Raw genomic sequence first — 15339 nt, 5'->3', positions numbered from 1 at the left:
TATTTATTATTTTGTCTCAATTTGGTTCCAATTTTTTTAAAACTAAATCAATTTCATCCTTATATCAAATTTAATTTTTATATAAATTTTAAAATAATATTTTTATTATAATTGATATTTTTAACAAAATTAAGTTTATTTAAATGTATATTTTGCATTGAACTTTATTTAAATATTGTTTTTTAAATATTTATATATCAATAATTTATAGACAAATGTTAGAATTTATATTTAAAATTTTATATTTAAATTTATAAAGTTTTTATTTTTAAAACAAATTTAATTAGTTTCCTAATTAATTTTCTATTTTTTTTCATTTTCTCATTCTCAATATTTCAAAATCACTTAAGAGATTATACCTCTTGTTATAAAAAAAAATTATCAAAATTTAATAATTAAAATAACATTAAAAAAAACATATATAGGCGTATGACACCACTGAAAGAATACTGTTGCTTATTTAACGTATGGACCAACATTGTTGCTTCACCCTTGTTTTTCTTTTTAATCTCGAAAGCAACACACTCTGTACTTTCTTCACATGGCTTCCCAAAACCTCAAAATCCATGAACAGTGCAGTGTTGCTCCACCCTCTGCACCCCAAACATCCCTCCCTCTCGTATTCTTCGACCTCTTCTGGCTGAGGTTTCACCCTGTGGAACGCATCTTCTTCTATTCCCTCCCTGTAACCCATTCAAACCCATCCATTTTCTACACCCAAGTTGTTCCAAACCTCAAAACTTCACTCTCTCACACCCTCCATCACTTTTCTCCTCTCGCCGGCAACGTCCTGTGGCCCAATGGTTCTTCCAAACCCGTCGTTCAGTACACCCCAGGCGACGCCGTTTCAGTGGTGCTTGCAGAATCCGAAGCCGATTTTGACCACGCGTTGGACAACACACCCAAAGAAGCGTCAGAGTTACGTTGTTTGGTGCCTCACTTGGAATCCTCAGATTCTCATGCCTCTGTTATGGCTCTCCAAATCACTCTGTTCCCTAACAGAGGGTTCGCCATAGGAATCAGCACTCACCACGCCGTCCTTGACGGAAAATCTTCAACTCTTTTCGTCAAAGCTTGGGCTTCTCTGTGTAAAACCAGTGATGATGACTCTGAGTCATCACCATCATCGTTACCATCTTTGGCTCCAGAATTGGAGCCTTTGTTTGACAGAACAGTCATAAAAAGCCCGAGTGAGTTAGGGTTCAACGCATCATTCGATTTAACTAAGCTCGTAATCAATTCGTTCCCAGGTGAAAATAGGGAAGAAAGATGCTTGAAGCTTCTACCTTTCCCTCCAAGATTGGAGGATCAGGTCCGAGGGACATTCGTCCTCACGGTAGCAGATTTGGAGAGATTAAAGAATTGGGTGCTGTCCAAGTGGGACAGTGTAGACATAGTTGAAGCAGAACCAAACTCAAACTCAACGGTTTCTTCAAAACCAACCAAACTGTCGACTTTTGTTGTAACCTGCGCTTATGCTGTGGTTTGCATTGCGAAGGCCTGGCACGGAGTTGAAAAGGAGAAAAATAGGTTTGCTGGTGGGTTCAGTGTGGATTGCAGGGCCAGGTTGGAGCCTCCAATTCCTGAAAACTATTTTGGGAACTGTGTGTGGGGGAATTTCTTGGATGCTAAACCGTCAGCATTTATAAAGGAAGAAGGGTTTGTTATTATTGCCAAAAGTATTCATAGTAAAATAAAAGAGATGTTAGATAAGGGTGTTTTTCATGACGCAGATACTTTTGCTGCTAGATTTGCAGCTTCCGCAAAAGAGGGAATTGAAATCATAGGAATTGCAGGGTCAAACCGTTTTGGGGTTTATGGGAATGATTTTGGTTGGGGAAAGCCTTCAAAGGTGGAGATTGCATCGATTGATAGAGCCCTAACAATTGGATTGGCAGAGAAGAGAGATGAGAAAGGTGGTGTTGAAGTTGGCGTTGTTCTGAAGAGATCTGTGATGGATCTATTTGCCACTTTGTTTCGTGGAGGATTAACAGATGAGTGATTCAACATGACATATCTGAAATTCAAGAATCTGCCGACAATCTTCCGCTTTTCTTCCTTATCACAAAACCAAAAGTCTTCTGCATTTGCTACAAAAATCCTCTTTCAGTGAGTTTCATCATCGTATATCTACTTTTTTTTTCAATTTTACTTTCTACTAGTTCTTTTTGAATGGTCTAACTCACCAAAATATTAGATACTTCTGCATTATTATATAAAAGGTGAAGTTAAGAAATCCATACTTAATCATTGATATAATCATTTTCTATTTATACTAATCATATATATATATATATATATATATATATATATATATATATATATATATATATATATATAAATAAAATGGTGGTCCCAATATCATTTTTCTACCTGTATGTCTGGTTTTTATATTGATAAGTTATCAATGCGAAGTGTACCCAATGATTCCTCTGTGAAAATGATAACTTCTTCTCTTTCTATTGGTTAAAACTTTAATAAAACAAAGAGAATTAAAGATTTCTTTCCCAAAATAAATTCGTTTCATAATAATTTACTTAAATAAAATTATTTTCATTTAGATTTCGAAAATAGGCATGTTTATTATTTTTGTTGAAAATTCGGTTTTCGAATAACTACGTGAAATAGCTCCTCCCACTCTTTCTTTTTTTGAATTTTAGAACAAAATTAAAATAATCAGACTAGAATTTGACTTCCTGGCAAATTAAATTCTGATGTTGAAATATCAATAGGAATTTGATTTTTAAAAAGCGGGGTTTTTTCAAATTGTAAAGAAAAAAAGGAAAAGAAAAACACGTGGTACATGTGTTGAGAAGCCCCTCCCCCAAAAATCAAATTCTCAACCTATGAACAACAAATGTGTTTATTAATCATTAAAAATGTGGATTATAATGAAGTTAATATTTATTTTATAAAAAATAAAAATAAGTGGCATGTGATTTGTTAGAATAGAATTGTTATAGGAATCAAATATAATAATTTTAAAAGTACAAAATCAAATAGTGACCAAAGTTCACTAAAATTATTTTTAAATTAAGTTCGATTTTTAGGGATTAAACCATATTTTTACCTTATTATTTTAATAATTATAAGTTTCATAATGATTTGCTTATATAAAATTATATTCATTTTAAACAAATCTTTAAATTATATATGAGTATATAGATAAAATTAAATTCTTAAAAGATGTCTAAAAAATATATAAATAAATTTATTAATCATGATGAATAGGTAAGAGAGTATTGGCGAGATGATATCTCTGTGATGGGTGTCGGTTTGTCCAGGAATCCCAAAATATGTTACATGCTCCTTTCTTTCTTTTTCATAACTGTGTCAAATTACAGCTGTCAAAAAAAACTATTTGCTGTTGTAATACTACTAGTATACACGGGATATCGAATTTTAAAATTAAAAATTACAGTATATTTATTAAATTAATTTAAAATTATAAAAGTATAATTAAAATTTAATATAAATTTTATTTTATAAAATTCAATAATAATATTTTAATTGATTTTATAATAAAAATGTATTTAAGTTATTTATATATATTTTTAATAAAATGTATTATATATAATTATTTTAAATAATATATTAAGATTTAGATAATTAAAATTAAGAAATTAAATTTAATTTTGAATGAAATATTGAGTAAAAAATGTAGAAAAATATAATAGTTGTTTATCTAATAATAAAAATGATGGACGATATAAAAATTGTTGAGTAGACTTAATAAAGATACAAACATTAGATGATACAAAAATGTGAAGAGTAAGCGATATAAAGCTACAAATGATAGATCGTGCATATAAATGTAATGTTTAATTAGTCAGATAGTACTCACTCTCTTCAGATGTGTCAGTTTGGTATTTACTTTTAAAAATGTGTCAATCGAATCCGAACTTTTGAAAAAATGTCTCAATTAGGTTCCTTTAACTCTTGTAAGTCATTCTAAATATCGATACCATTAATGGCATTAATATTTTTTTTCTCAAAGAGACCTGATTGAGATATATTTTCCAAAGTTATGACCCAATTGACACCTTTGTAAAAGTGGGTATGAAACTAACATATCCAAACAAAAGTGAGTATTATCCGACTAATTACACCTAAATATAAATAGTAGATTCTTTAAAGATACAAATGTTAGACTGCAAACAAAATATAAATAATAAACAATCAAAACTTACAAAATGTAGACAAATATAAATAGTACACTATGCAAAAATACAAAGGTTAGACGTTGATAGACTCTTCTATTGGAGTCCTTTTTTTACAATTTTTTTGGATTTTGAATTTCAAATTTTAACTTTGCTCCCATATTTCATAGCTTTTAAAATTTAGAATTTAAATTCAAACTTTATTACTTTATATTTTGAATTTCAAATTTGACAATATATATCCTAATTTAAAAAAAAATATTGAAATCGACATTATTAGTGATTTTTATATCTTTAAAAATTTTAAGAATGTATAATTTTAACTTGTAATGATATACCAATGTCTATGTTATAAAAATTATTTTTTAAATTATTGTTTAAATTTGTGTAAAATGTCAAAAAATACGTGAAAAATATTTAAAAATATTTAAAAATATTTAAAAATTCATATTTAAATTTTACAATTATTTATTTATTATTTTACACTATATTTTAATTATTTTTACTATTATTATTATATTAGGACTAATATGTTAATATATTATTATATTATTAAGAACCATAGATCTTTTGTTCCTAAATATTATATTACTTGTTTATTTTCTATATCATATTTTTAACTTTTATTGTTTTTAATTGTTAATATTAATGTATTTCCATTAAATTTTTTTAATTTATCATTTTTCAGATTTTGATAAATATAAAATACAAACCTTTCTTATAAGTTAAAAATATTTGAAAGTTGTTTAGAGACATTATAAGAATCTATTGAAAAACTTACACTATTTTACAATTTTTTTTAATGTTAAAATTTAAATTTTATTGATATATTTTTTGTTTAATTAGTCAAATAGTACCACTTTCATTCTAAAGTTTCAGTTTGGTAATTGCTTTTAGAGGAAATGTTATTGTATATACTTCGAATTTCAATTTTCACAATATATGAATTTTAATCTTGCAATAATATTGAAATTAAAATAGTTAATTATTTCCATATCTTTAAAAGTTAAAAAAAAATAATTTTTAATTTTTACCTTATATTTTAATTATATTAATATTATTATATTTTATATTTACATTGTTACATATTATTAGATTTTATAATATATTATTATATCATTATGGGTCATCAAATTTTTTGAATATTTGAATTTATATATTTTTATCAGAAATATTAAAGTATTTATTCCAAAAATTAACTTTTTGTATATATTTTTCATTTTAAATGTTAAATTTAATTTTTTTTATCACATTCTATTTCTTTTACTGTCAGTTACGATTTCAAATTTGAATCCAAAATTTATTAATATTATTATATGTATTATGATTAATTTTTCACAACTTAAAAACGATAAATGAATTAATTTTGAAATTTATTCTAAAAACACACGGAAGGAATATATTACCTAATATTATCTACTGCTTGGTGTTTACAAAAATCAACTATAAGAAAAATTCAGTTTCGAAGGACATTAAATGAAAAAAAATAGTTTCCAATGTAAATTCAATGTAATGTAATATTATATAAAAATATAAAATGATAATATTACATTAGTCTTACATAAATATAAATTTATTCTTAAATTAATATATAAATTTAATCATAAATTGATATAAAGTTAAGAATACAACCATAATCAGTATTATTAGATCAATCAGTTTTCAAACACGTTAATAGAAGAAGATTTTGGTTTCCAATGCAATATTTTAAAACCATAATTGATATAAAGTTAAGAATACAACCATAATAAGTAATATTAGATCAATCGGTTTTCAAGCACATTAATAGAAGAAGATTTTGCATTTTGTATTAATCATTAGCAATAAATAAAGAAGCATATAACATCTCAAAAAACAACATGATGATATAAAATTTTTATATTTTTTATATACTTAAAATTGATAAATAATATTTTTCGGGAATGTCTTAAACTTTAATTATGTGTTTGATTGATACTTCATGATTCATTGAGTCCCACAAATCATGATTGTTGTTGTTCATAATAAATAGTCATAATTCAAAATGAAAAATTCTTGGAAGACGAAAAGTTTTCCATTTATTCTGTATATTTGTTACATTTATATTGAAAGATGTAAGTGTTGATTTATAAAGTTCATTCAATAAGCTACGTTAAAATTTAAGAAGATTTTTGAAAACTGTATAAAGCTCTCTTAAAAGGGTAGGTAGATTTTTAAAATATTTTCCATTTAAAATTTTAATACAATAAATTCATATATAACATTGCAATGAGAAACACAAAAAGTTGTTGGTTTCTAATATTTAATGTTATTTAATGACAAAGACATTCATCTTTGAGAAGCCGTAAAAATATATCTTGGAAGTAGGTTGGAAGAAACTGAAAAGTTCTTTAAGAGGTTGAAAAAATATAGCTTGGAAGTAGTGTTGGAAAAAACTGGAAAAATGTTTTAATTCTTAACATCTTTATATTTTTGGAAGATGAAAAGTAGATTTTGAAAAATATAAATATATTTTTCAGTAAGCTAGGTAAAAAAAACAAAGTCTTAATTTTTAATTTGGTAATTAAATATATTTAAGGTAAGTAATTTTAAGAAACTATTAACTGGTCAGATTTTAAGAAAAGTGTAATATGTAATGACTATTTTTAAAATAAATTAATAAAATACATAATTTTTCTGTAGAAGAGGAGAAAATATTAATACTTATATAAAAAATATTTGTTAGTTATAAATCTTTCTTCTATTTTGAACTTTTTAAAAGTCTATGTTATCATTAATGAGACAAATTCATGGAGTCAGAACTTTATTTTAATTTTGTTTGTTCAAAAATTTAAAAACTTGGATTATGCCTTTATAATTTGTATTTATTATAAAAATAAAATGTAGTTTATGATTTGCATTTACTTCACTATAAAAATTCTGAAATAGTAAATATTATCTTATCAAATAAGATTTAATATTATATTTTAAAGTATTTACTCTCTATTCTACAAAACATTTCAATCATGTAATATCCGTAAATTCCACACAAAATCCTAATTAATTTATTATATTACGTTCTTTAATTAGATTTATTTTATAAAAACTAGCTACCTTCTCCAAGAAACTTTGTAAAAGTTTCTAAAGTTGTTATTTTATCATATTTACTTCAAAATATTAATTATGAAGACCACCAATGATGTGTATTTTGGGACAATGCACATTAGAACTCAAAACAGTATTGTAGCTTTGCAATTGTATATAATTATATATTAGATTATATACTATTAGAGATTTTGGTCAATCAAAATGACTTTTACTCTATGGGAATGTGAGAAGATTTTTGGACCCCGTATAAAAGTTTTTCAAGAAGGTATGTAGATTTTTTAAAATATTTTCCATTTAAAATTATAATACAATAAATTCAAATATAACATTATATTGAGACACTAAAAAAGTTGTTGGTTTCTTCATAATTAATGCCAATTGATTATAAAAATGTGTTGGAAGAGACAAATTTTTATCTTGAAAGTAGTGTTGAAAGAAACTGAAAAGTTGTTTTTATTCTCCTTAACATCTTTTAATTTCTAGAAGATGAAAAGTATTTTTTGAAAAGTATTAAAAGCATATTTAGCAAGCCAAGTAAAAAAAAGTTTTAATTTTTAATTTGGTAAATAAATGTATTTAAAGTAAATAATTTTATTTGCATTTTTTATTAGTAAGAAATTATTAATTAATCAGATTCAAAAAAGTGTAATATGTAATATTATTTTTAAAACAAAAATTAAAAAAATAACTAATTTTGTCTATAAAAAAGGAGAAACTATTAATATTTATATAAAAATATTTGGTAGTTATCATTATGTATTCTTTTAATTTTAAATTATAAATATTTTTTGTACTCTGAAATTTTTAAGACGTGGGACTGGAATGAGGAAGCAAACAAATATATTTCATTCATAGATTTAACTTATTAAACTTTAATGAATATTTATTGAAGCATGAGCTTTATTTCAATTTTGTTTGTTGAAAAATTTAGAAAATTTAGATTTTACCTCGATTTGCATTTATTTTAAAAATAAATTGTAACTTATGATTTCCATTTACTTCACTATTATAATTCTTAAACAGTAAATATTATTGTATCAAATAACATGAAAATTATATTTGAAAGTATTCACTCTCAAAACTACGAAATATTTCAGTAAATATTGTGTAATATTTTGTAAATTCCACACCAAATCCTAATTAATTTATTGTATTACCATTTTTAGTTTAATTTATTTTAAAAACAATAGTTATTTTCTCTAAAAAACTTTGTAAAGGTTCCTAAAATGTCATCTTATGGTACTTACTGCTCTAAAACATTAATTATGAAGACCACCAATTATGTTTTTTTGGGACATGACACTCTCTTACTATAATAAATGAACCCATATGAGTATCCTTGAAAGAAGATAAGTTGTAAATTGTAGACGTAACAGCGTTCTTTGAGTGTGAGGAGAGGTACCGATAATCAAAGTGTGTTAGTGATAATAATATTACGTAGAGCAATCATGATTATCGTCTTGAAAAGTGTTGATAACTCTGAACAGTGCAATTAATTTTATCTTGAGAAGTGAAAACCATAATGAAGAGAAATTTAAAAAAATGAAACGCTCCTTGGTTGGCGATTTAGTATTTAATATTGGAATATGAAAACAAAACGTGTAGCAGATGATATAGCAGTTTAGTCATCATTATCTCGAGCAGTGCGAAATTTAATGCATTTGAAGACTGATTGACACGTTGTCATCATTATCTCGAGCAGTGCAAAATTTAATGCATTTGAATACTAATTGACACGTTGATTTGGAGATAATTCGAACCACTCTTTGAAGGCATTGGAATACAAAAAGTTTTTTAAACGGTCATTTTAAATTTATTTTTCCATAAAAATTGATGTTAAATTCTTCTGAGTATGAAAATGGTGAAAAATATTTTAATTATTTTAGGGTTAAATATGTTTTTGGTCCCTTAACTTTTTGTGAATTTTGGAATTAGTCCATTTCGAAACTTTGAACCAATTTAGTCATTCATCTTTCAAAATATGTGGATTTAGTCCTTTTAATCAAATTTTGTTAGGTTTATTTGATGTTTCGTACGCATTTCATGATTGTATTTGAGTTGTTTATATTGTTTGATACATTTTTGCTTTAAGGTTAAATCAAATGCTATCATGAAACGTGCTTGAAATGTCAAATAAACGTAACAAAATTTGATTAAAAGAACTAAATCCACGTATTTCAAAAAAATGAAGGACTAAATTGGTTCAAAGTTTCGAAATGGACTAATTCCAAAATTCACTGAAAGTTAAGGGACCAAAAACATATTTAACCCATTATTTTATAACATATTCTTTTAATAATAATAATTAATAAGTAATAGTTATTGTATTTCACTGACGTTTAAATTTCCAATTTATATGGAATGCTAATTAATGTTAATTAATTCAATTTCTAATTAAAAATAATTTATATTGACTAAAATGAAGTCGAACAAAATCTAATACAAAAAGGAAAATACATATAATAAAAGAGAATAAAATATAACTTTTATATTGAGATATATAATAACTGCATACAAAATCAGAGTCCAATTGAAATCTTCTTTTATATATATATATATATATATATATATATAAATAAATAAGAAGTTCAAACAAAATTACATACAAAATTTTCAACTTTAATACCAAAAAAATGATAAAGAACTTTGATATCTCTGCTTGTTCTTTCACTTTCAACTTCAAAAAACAATTCAGGGTGATCCTCTGCAGAGATTTGATGATCTCCATAGAAAGATCTTAGTTGGTTCCAACCTTGGGTAATCATTGGAGTGTGAATATCCATGTTGTAAGTAACATGGTGAACATTACTTTGGTAATCAACAACAATCCATTTAGCAGCAAGGTCCTTCCAATAGCGTATTATGAACACTCGGTCGACGTGTCCAAAGTCCTTAAAAGATTAGCAAGTTAAGAATAAAGAAATAAATAAATATAAATAACAAAAATAAATGAGTTTGAATCAAAAAATATACTTGGTCTTTCAAAAACATAGAAATGAATCTGCCAACCATTTCTGAAAAAAGTATGGATTGTGGTGTGGGCATGGATTCCATTGCAGGAGAATAGGTTGGTGATGAAGTAAAATTGTAAGAGAAGAAAATGGGTAACAGTAGAAAAATCAGATGTCTGACTTTGAATTGGTAAACATAGGGAATATATATATATATAAAAAGAATAGGAGAAGTCATAGTTGTTGGAAGTATCCATACATACTGGACAGTCTGAACTGGTAAAAGTACAGGTTAATAAATACGAATTAAAAAATAATACGTTAAAAAAAAGAATTATGAAGCGTCGTAAAAGTATAAGAAGAATTATTTAATGTAATTTACTAATGTTGATTTTTTTCAGGAAGGGGTATTTAATATTGGAATAGAATAAAGTTTAATAATTATAACGTATGGCAGATGATGGAGCAGTGGCAGATGATGGAGCAGTTTATTCATCATTATCTCGAGCAGTGCGAAATTTAATGCGTTTGAATACTGATCGACAGGTTGATTTGGAAAAAATTCGAAGCAGTATTTGAAGGGGTTGGAATACAAAACGTTTTGTAAACGAAATGGTTTTGATGGAGTAAACAGTGATTGGAAAAATGTGAAGAACTCTTTGAAAAATGTCTGAATAAAAACAAAAATTGGGTAAAAATGAAGAGATTTGGTGATACAGTGCATTATTAAAAAATACGATTAACGAAAAAAAATTACACAACAGAGTTTAAGGTAAAAAAATGAAGAAGATGAAGGGTTTGCTTGTAAAAGGTGGAAAAATACAAATAAATTGGTAAAAGAAAAAGGTATTTTGATACAAATTACTTACCAGTTAAGTTGTACAGTGAAAAAGACTCGTGCATGACTTTGAAATCTTGATTTGAAGCCTGTATCCAGAAGAAAAACAGTTAGATCAAGGTAGATAAACGGAAAAAATAGTTAGATTAACTCTTTTTGGTGTAGAACTTTGAAAAAATATAGTGTATGATGAACTCTTTGAAAAATGTCCAAATAAAAACGTAAATCGGGTAATAATAAAGAGATCTGCTGATAGAATGCATTATTAAAAAAATACCATGAACGAAAAAAAAAATGACACCAAGAGAGTTGAAGGTAGAAAAATGAAGAAGATGAACGGGTTGCTTGTAAAAGGTGGAAAAATACAGATAAATTGGTAAATAAAAAGGTAGATTTTGATAAAAATTACTAACCAGTTAAGTTGTACAGCGAAAAAAACTCTTAAATCAATTTGAAATCTTGATTTGAAGCCCAGAAGAAAAATATAAGAAACAGTTAGATCAAAGTACATAAACGCCAAAAATAGTTAGATAAAAAGTTTTTATAAACCTGATGTTAAATCTGTCGTAGTGAACCATATTAGACATGTAGCAACCCTAGAAAATACCATCATCGGAAAAAAAAATAGTTAGATCTGAGAAAATAAAAGAAGAATATGAGTTGTTCGCTTGAGAAAGGTCAAAATGAAAACGAAATCTGCGTAATAAAACCATATGTCGCAGTGAACCATATTAGTCCTGTACAAAAACGAAACAAATAGTTAGATCTGACAAAATATAAGAAGAAAATGAGTTGTTCGGTTGAGAAAACTCAAAATAAAATCGACTTCTGGGTTTAAACCTGTAAAAAAACGCATGAAAAAATTAGATTTGACAAAATATAAGAAGAAAAATAGATGTTCGCTTGAGAAAACTCAAAATAAAAATGACTTCTGGGTTTAAACCTGTAAAAAAACGCATGAAAAAGATAGATCTGACAAAAAATAAGAAGAAAATGAGTTGTTCGCTTTAGAAAACTCAAAATAAAATCGACCTCTGTGTTCTTACCTGTGAAAAAGTGCATGAAAAAGTTAGATCTGACAAAATATAAGAAGAAAATGAGTTGTTCGCTTGAGAAACTCAAAATAAAATCGACTTCTGGGTTCTTACTGGTAAAAAAAACGCATGAAAAAGTTAGATAGACAAAATATAAGAAGAAAATGAGATGCTTGCTTGAGAAAAATCAAAATAAATACGACTTTTGGGTTTAAACCTCTGAAAAAACGAATGAAAAAGATAGATCTGACAAAAAATAAGAAGAAATGAGTTGTTCGGTTGAGAAAACTCTAAATAAAATCGACTTCTGGTTTTAAACCTGTAAAAAAACGCATCAAAAAGTTAGATATCAAAAAATATAAGAAGAAGATGAGTTGTTCGGTTGAGAAAACTCAAAATAAATTCGACTTCTAGGTTAAAACCTGTAAAAAAACGCATGAAAAAGTTAGATCTCACAAAATATAAGAAGAAAATGAGTTGTTCGGTTGAGAAAACTCAAAATAAAATCGACTTCTGGGGTTAAACCTGTAAAAAAAGGCATGAGAAAGTTAGATCTGACAAAATATAAGAACAAAAATAGATGTTAGATTCACAAAAATCAAAATAAAAACGACTTATGGGTTTAAACCTGTAAAAAAACACTTGAAAAAGTTAGATCTGAAAAAATATAAGAAGATGAACGGTTTGCTTGCTTGAGAAAGGTGATATATTCAGATCTTCTCATTTGAAACAGCTAAAAAGAGGAAGATGAAGAGGTGTTGTCTGTGCGTGAGAAAAACAGAGAAAAGAGGAAGGTTGAGAAGAAGCTGAATAGTGTAGACTGAGAAAGACAGGAGAAGAAAAGAGAGAGAGAGAGAGAGAAACGAAGAGTGTAGACTGAGAAAGACAGGAGAAGAAAAGAGAGAGAGAGAGAGAAACGAAGAGTGTAGACTGGGAAAGACAGAAGAAGAAAAGAGAGAGAGAGAAAAAAAAAACTTTTTGAACCTGATAATTTGAGCATTTTGATTTTTTTTTAAAAGCTGTAAATTCTGGTTGATTGACACGTTAACAAATTTACCTTTTGTAGAATGAAAATTTTGAATTCAAGTGGATCAAATATATTATTTTATAGAGAAAGTTTCCATTTGTTAGTTTAGAATTGTATACAGTATTAGATAAGACAATGCTTTAACTTTTTTTTTATTCACTTTTAACCCATCATTTTAATTACCATTAAATTATTATCTTATATCATTTAAAAAAATAAAAAAAATAATTTAATGGTAATTAAAGTAATAGATTAAAAGTGAGTAAAAAAAATTGGATTAAAATATCATTTTCATATATATATATATATATATATATATATAATTAAAGGCCGCATTTTTTATTGACAATTAGGTGTTAATCTGTTATTTTCTGATTCGACATTTTTTATTAGATTTGTTGTGTTATTTTTTTTACATTAAAAATTAATTTGAATATTAAAAATATGTCAATGTTTTATTTTTTTTAAATATTAATATTAAGTATCGACTAGTATATTTTAAAAATAAATAAAAGAATGTTATAAAAGAAAAGTTAATAGAGAATCTAAATTTATATAATTCATAGTACTATTTATTATTTTTTTTATTACTGATAAAGATAATTAATTTAGTTAAAGTTTTTAAAATGTTATCAATATATTGTAAGTTTCACAATTAATTTTTTAAACCTTTTTTATATTATTAAGTCAAAATACAAATACTTATAATTTAATAGCGATAAACAGAAAAAACAGATTTAAAATTGTATAGAACCTATAAAATATCTTATGGAAAGATCAATAATCTACTTTGAAGAAGTATCCTATAATATAGCTGAGATTAAAATGATTATATGAATATCATTGAATCAAAATTTTGCATAGGATACAAATAACTAATGTCAGATCTTTTACTTTTACAGTGGTACCATTTTTAACAAACTGTTCTTAGATTAGATATTATTTATATTATTTATTTAAATAGCATTGGTTATTAAGTTAAAACTTTATATTCTTTTTTGAATAGATATTATTGTGAACTTTACCAACTCAACTATGTTCAAATCCTTAAGTTTATGAATTATTTGTTATCAAATAAAATTTTATTAAAAAGAAAAATAAAATAAAATAAGAGAGTCCTCGACATGGGATCACACTGAACTCATAATAAAGTTTATACTTCGTGAGAAATACAATTTATATTTTAGGAGACAAGACGCAAGTTATACTTATTATGAAAAAAATATAAATAAATATAAAGAGGTAAAATATTGAATCACTTATATTGTTTCTTATGAATGAAAGCTAAATTAGCTAATTTATAAGCACAATAATTTTCTTAACCATTCATTGATTTATAAGCTAAATATATATATATATATATATATATATATATATATATATATCACTACGACTTCAAGAAACCATTCATTGATTTAAAAAAATAATGGCAAATTAAAGAATAATCATTTTTCAACCAAAGCCTCTACAATCCCTCCTCTAAGGATGCTCCAAAACATAAATGCCTGTCATAAAATTAGCATAAATTGTAGTCTAAATCCATAAAAAAAAATTTGAAAAACTACTTACATATTCATCCCAACTTCCTCTAAAAACATTAACACATGAAGCCAAACCAAGACAGTCTCTAGTTGTACCATCAGTATTCACCTTAAGCTAATTAGCATATGAAATTTGTCAATTACATCCATAAATGAAATCATGCTACCATTCCTATTTTGAATATTGAAATTTTTTAGCACCAAAATATTTGAGACAATATTATACTCATATGTTTCTTAGATTTATTCTGAGTCATACGCACTAACTCCTTAATTTGAAAAATAGCAAAAGAAAATGTAATTGGATCTTGAAATCGACTATAACTTTTCATCCTACAAAGAAGAAAATGGTAATTCCTGAAAAACTTCCTTCAATTATTCTCATAACTGTAGCAATAGAACAATGAAAGAAATGAGAGAAATATTCAACATTATTACCATACAAAGAATACATAGAGCATAAAATCATTCTTAACCTCTAAAACAATAAGTAAACATCATACAACAATTTTCAAAGAACCATAGTTTTAGCTGGTGGCATCTCATCTAACCAAATCAAGTTTCCTTAATCCACATGTTTCATACTAGAAGAGTAAAACTTTTTTGAGAGAGCACATAAGTATCGTCCAAAGTCCAATTAGGCACATCCTCATCCTCATTAACCATTAAAGAAGAAAAATAACATAAATTAACAACAAAAGCAAGAAACAGACTCCTCATCT

General features: G+C 25.8%; 1 pseudogene; it reads left to right on the top strand.

The window, feature by feature from the left end:
* The first annotated feature begins 459 nt into the window (after window positions 1-459).
* LOC114184897 (phenolic glucoside malonyltransferase 1 pseudogene) lies at window positions 460-2259 on the top strand (annotated as a pseudogene).
* The last annotated feature ends 13080 nt before the right edge of the window (window positions 2260-15339 follow it).

Source organism: Vigna unguiculata, chromosome 5 (assembly GCF_037176805.1).
Source record: "Vigna unguiculata cultivar grain cowpea cultivar isolate G323 ecotype 2 chromosome 5, ASM3717680v1, whole genome shotgun sequence".
Lineage (NCBI taxonomy): Eukaryota > Viridiplantae > Streptophyta > Magnoliopsida > Fabales > Fabaceae > Vigna > Vigna unguiculata.
This window is presented reverse-complemented; position numbering and strand designations above follow the sequence as displayed.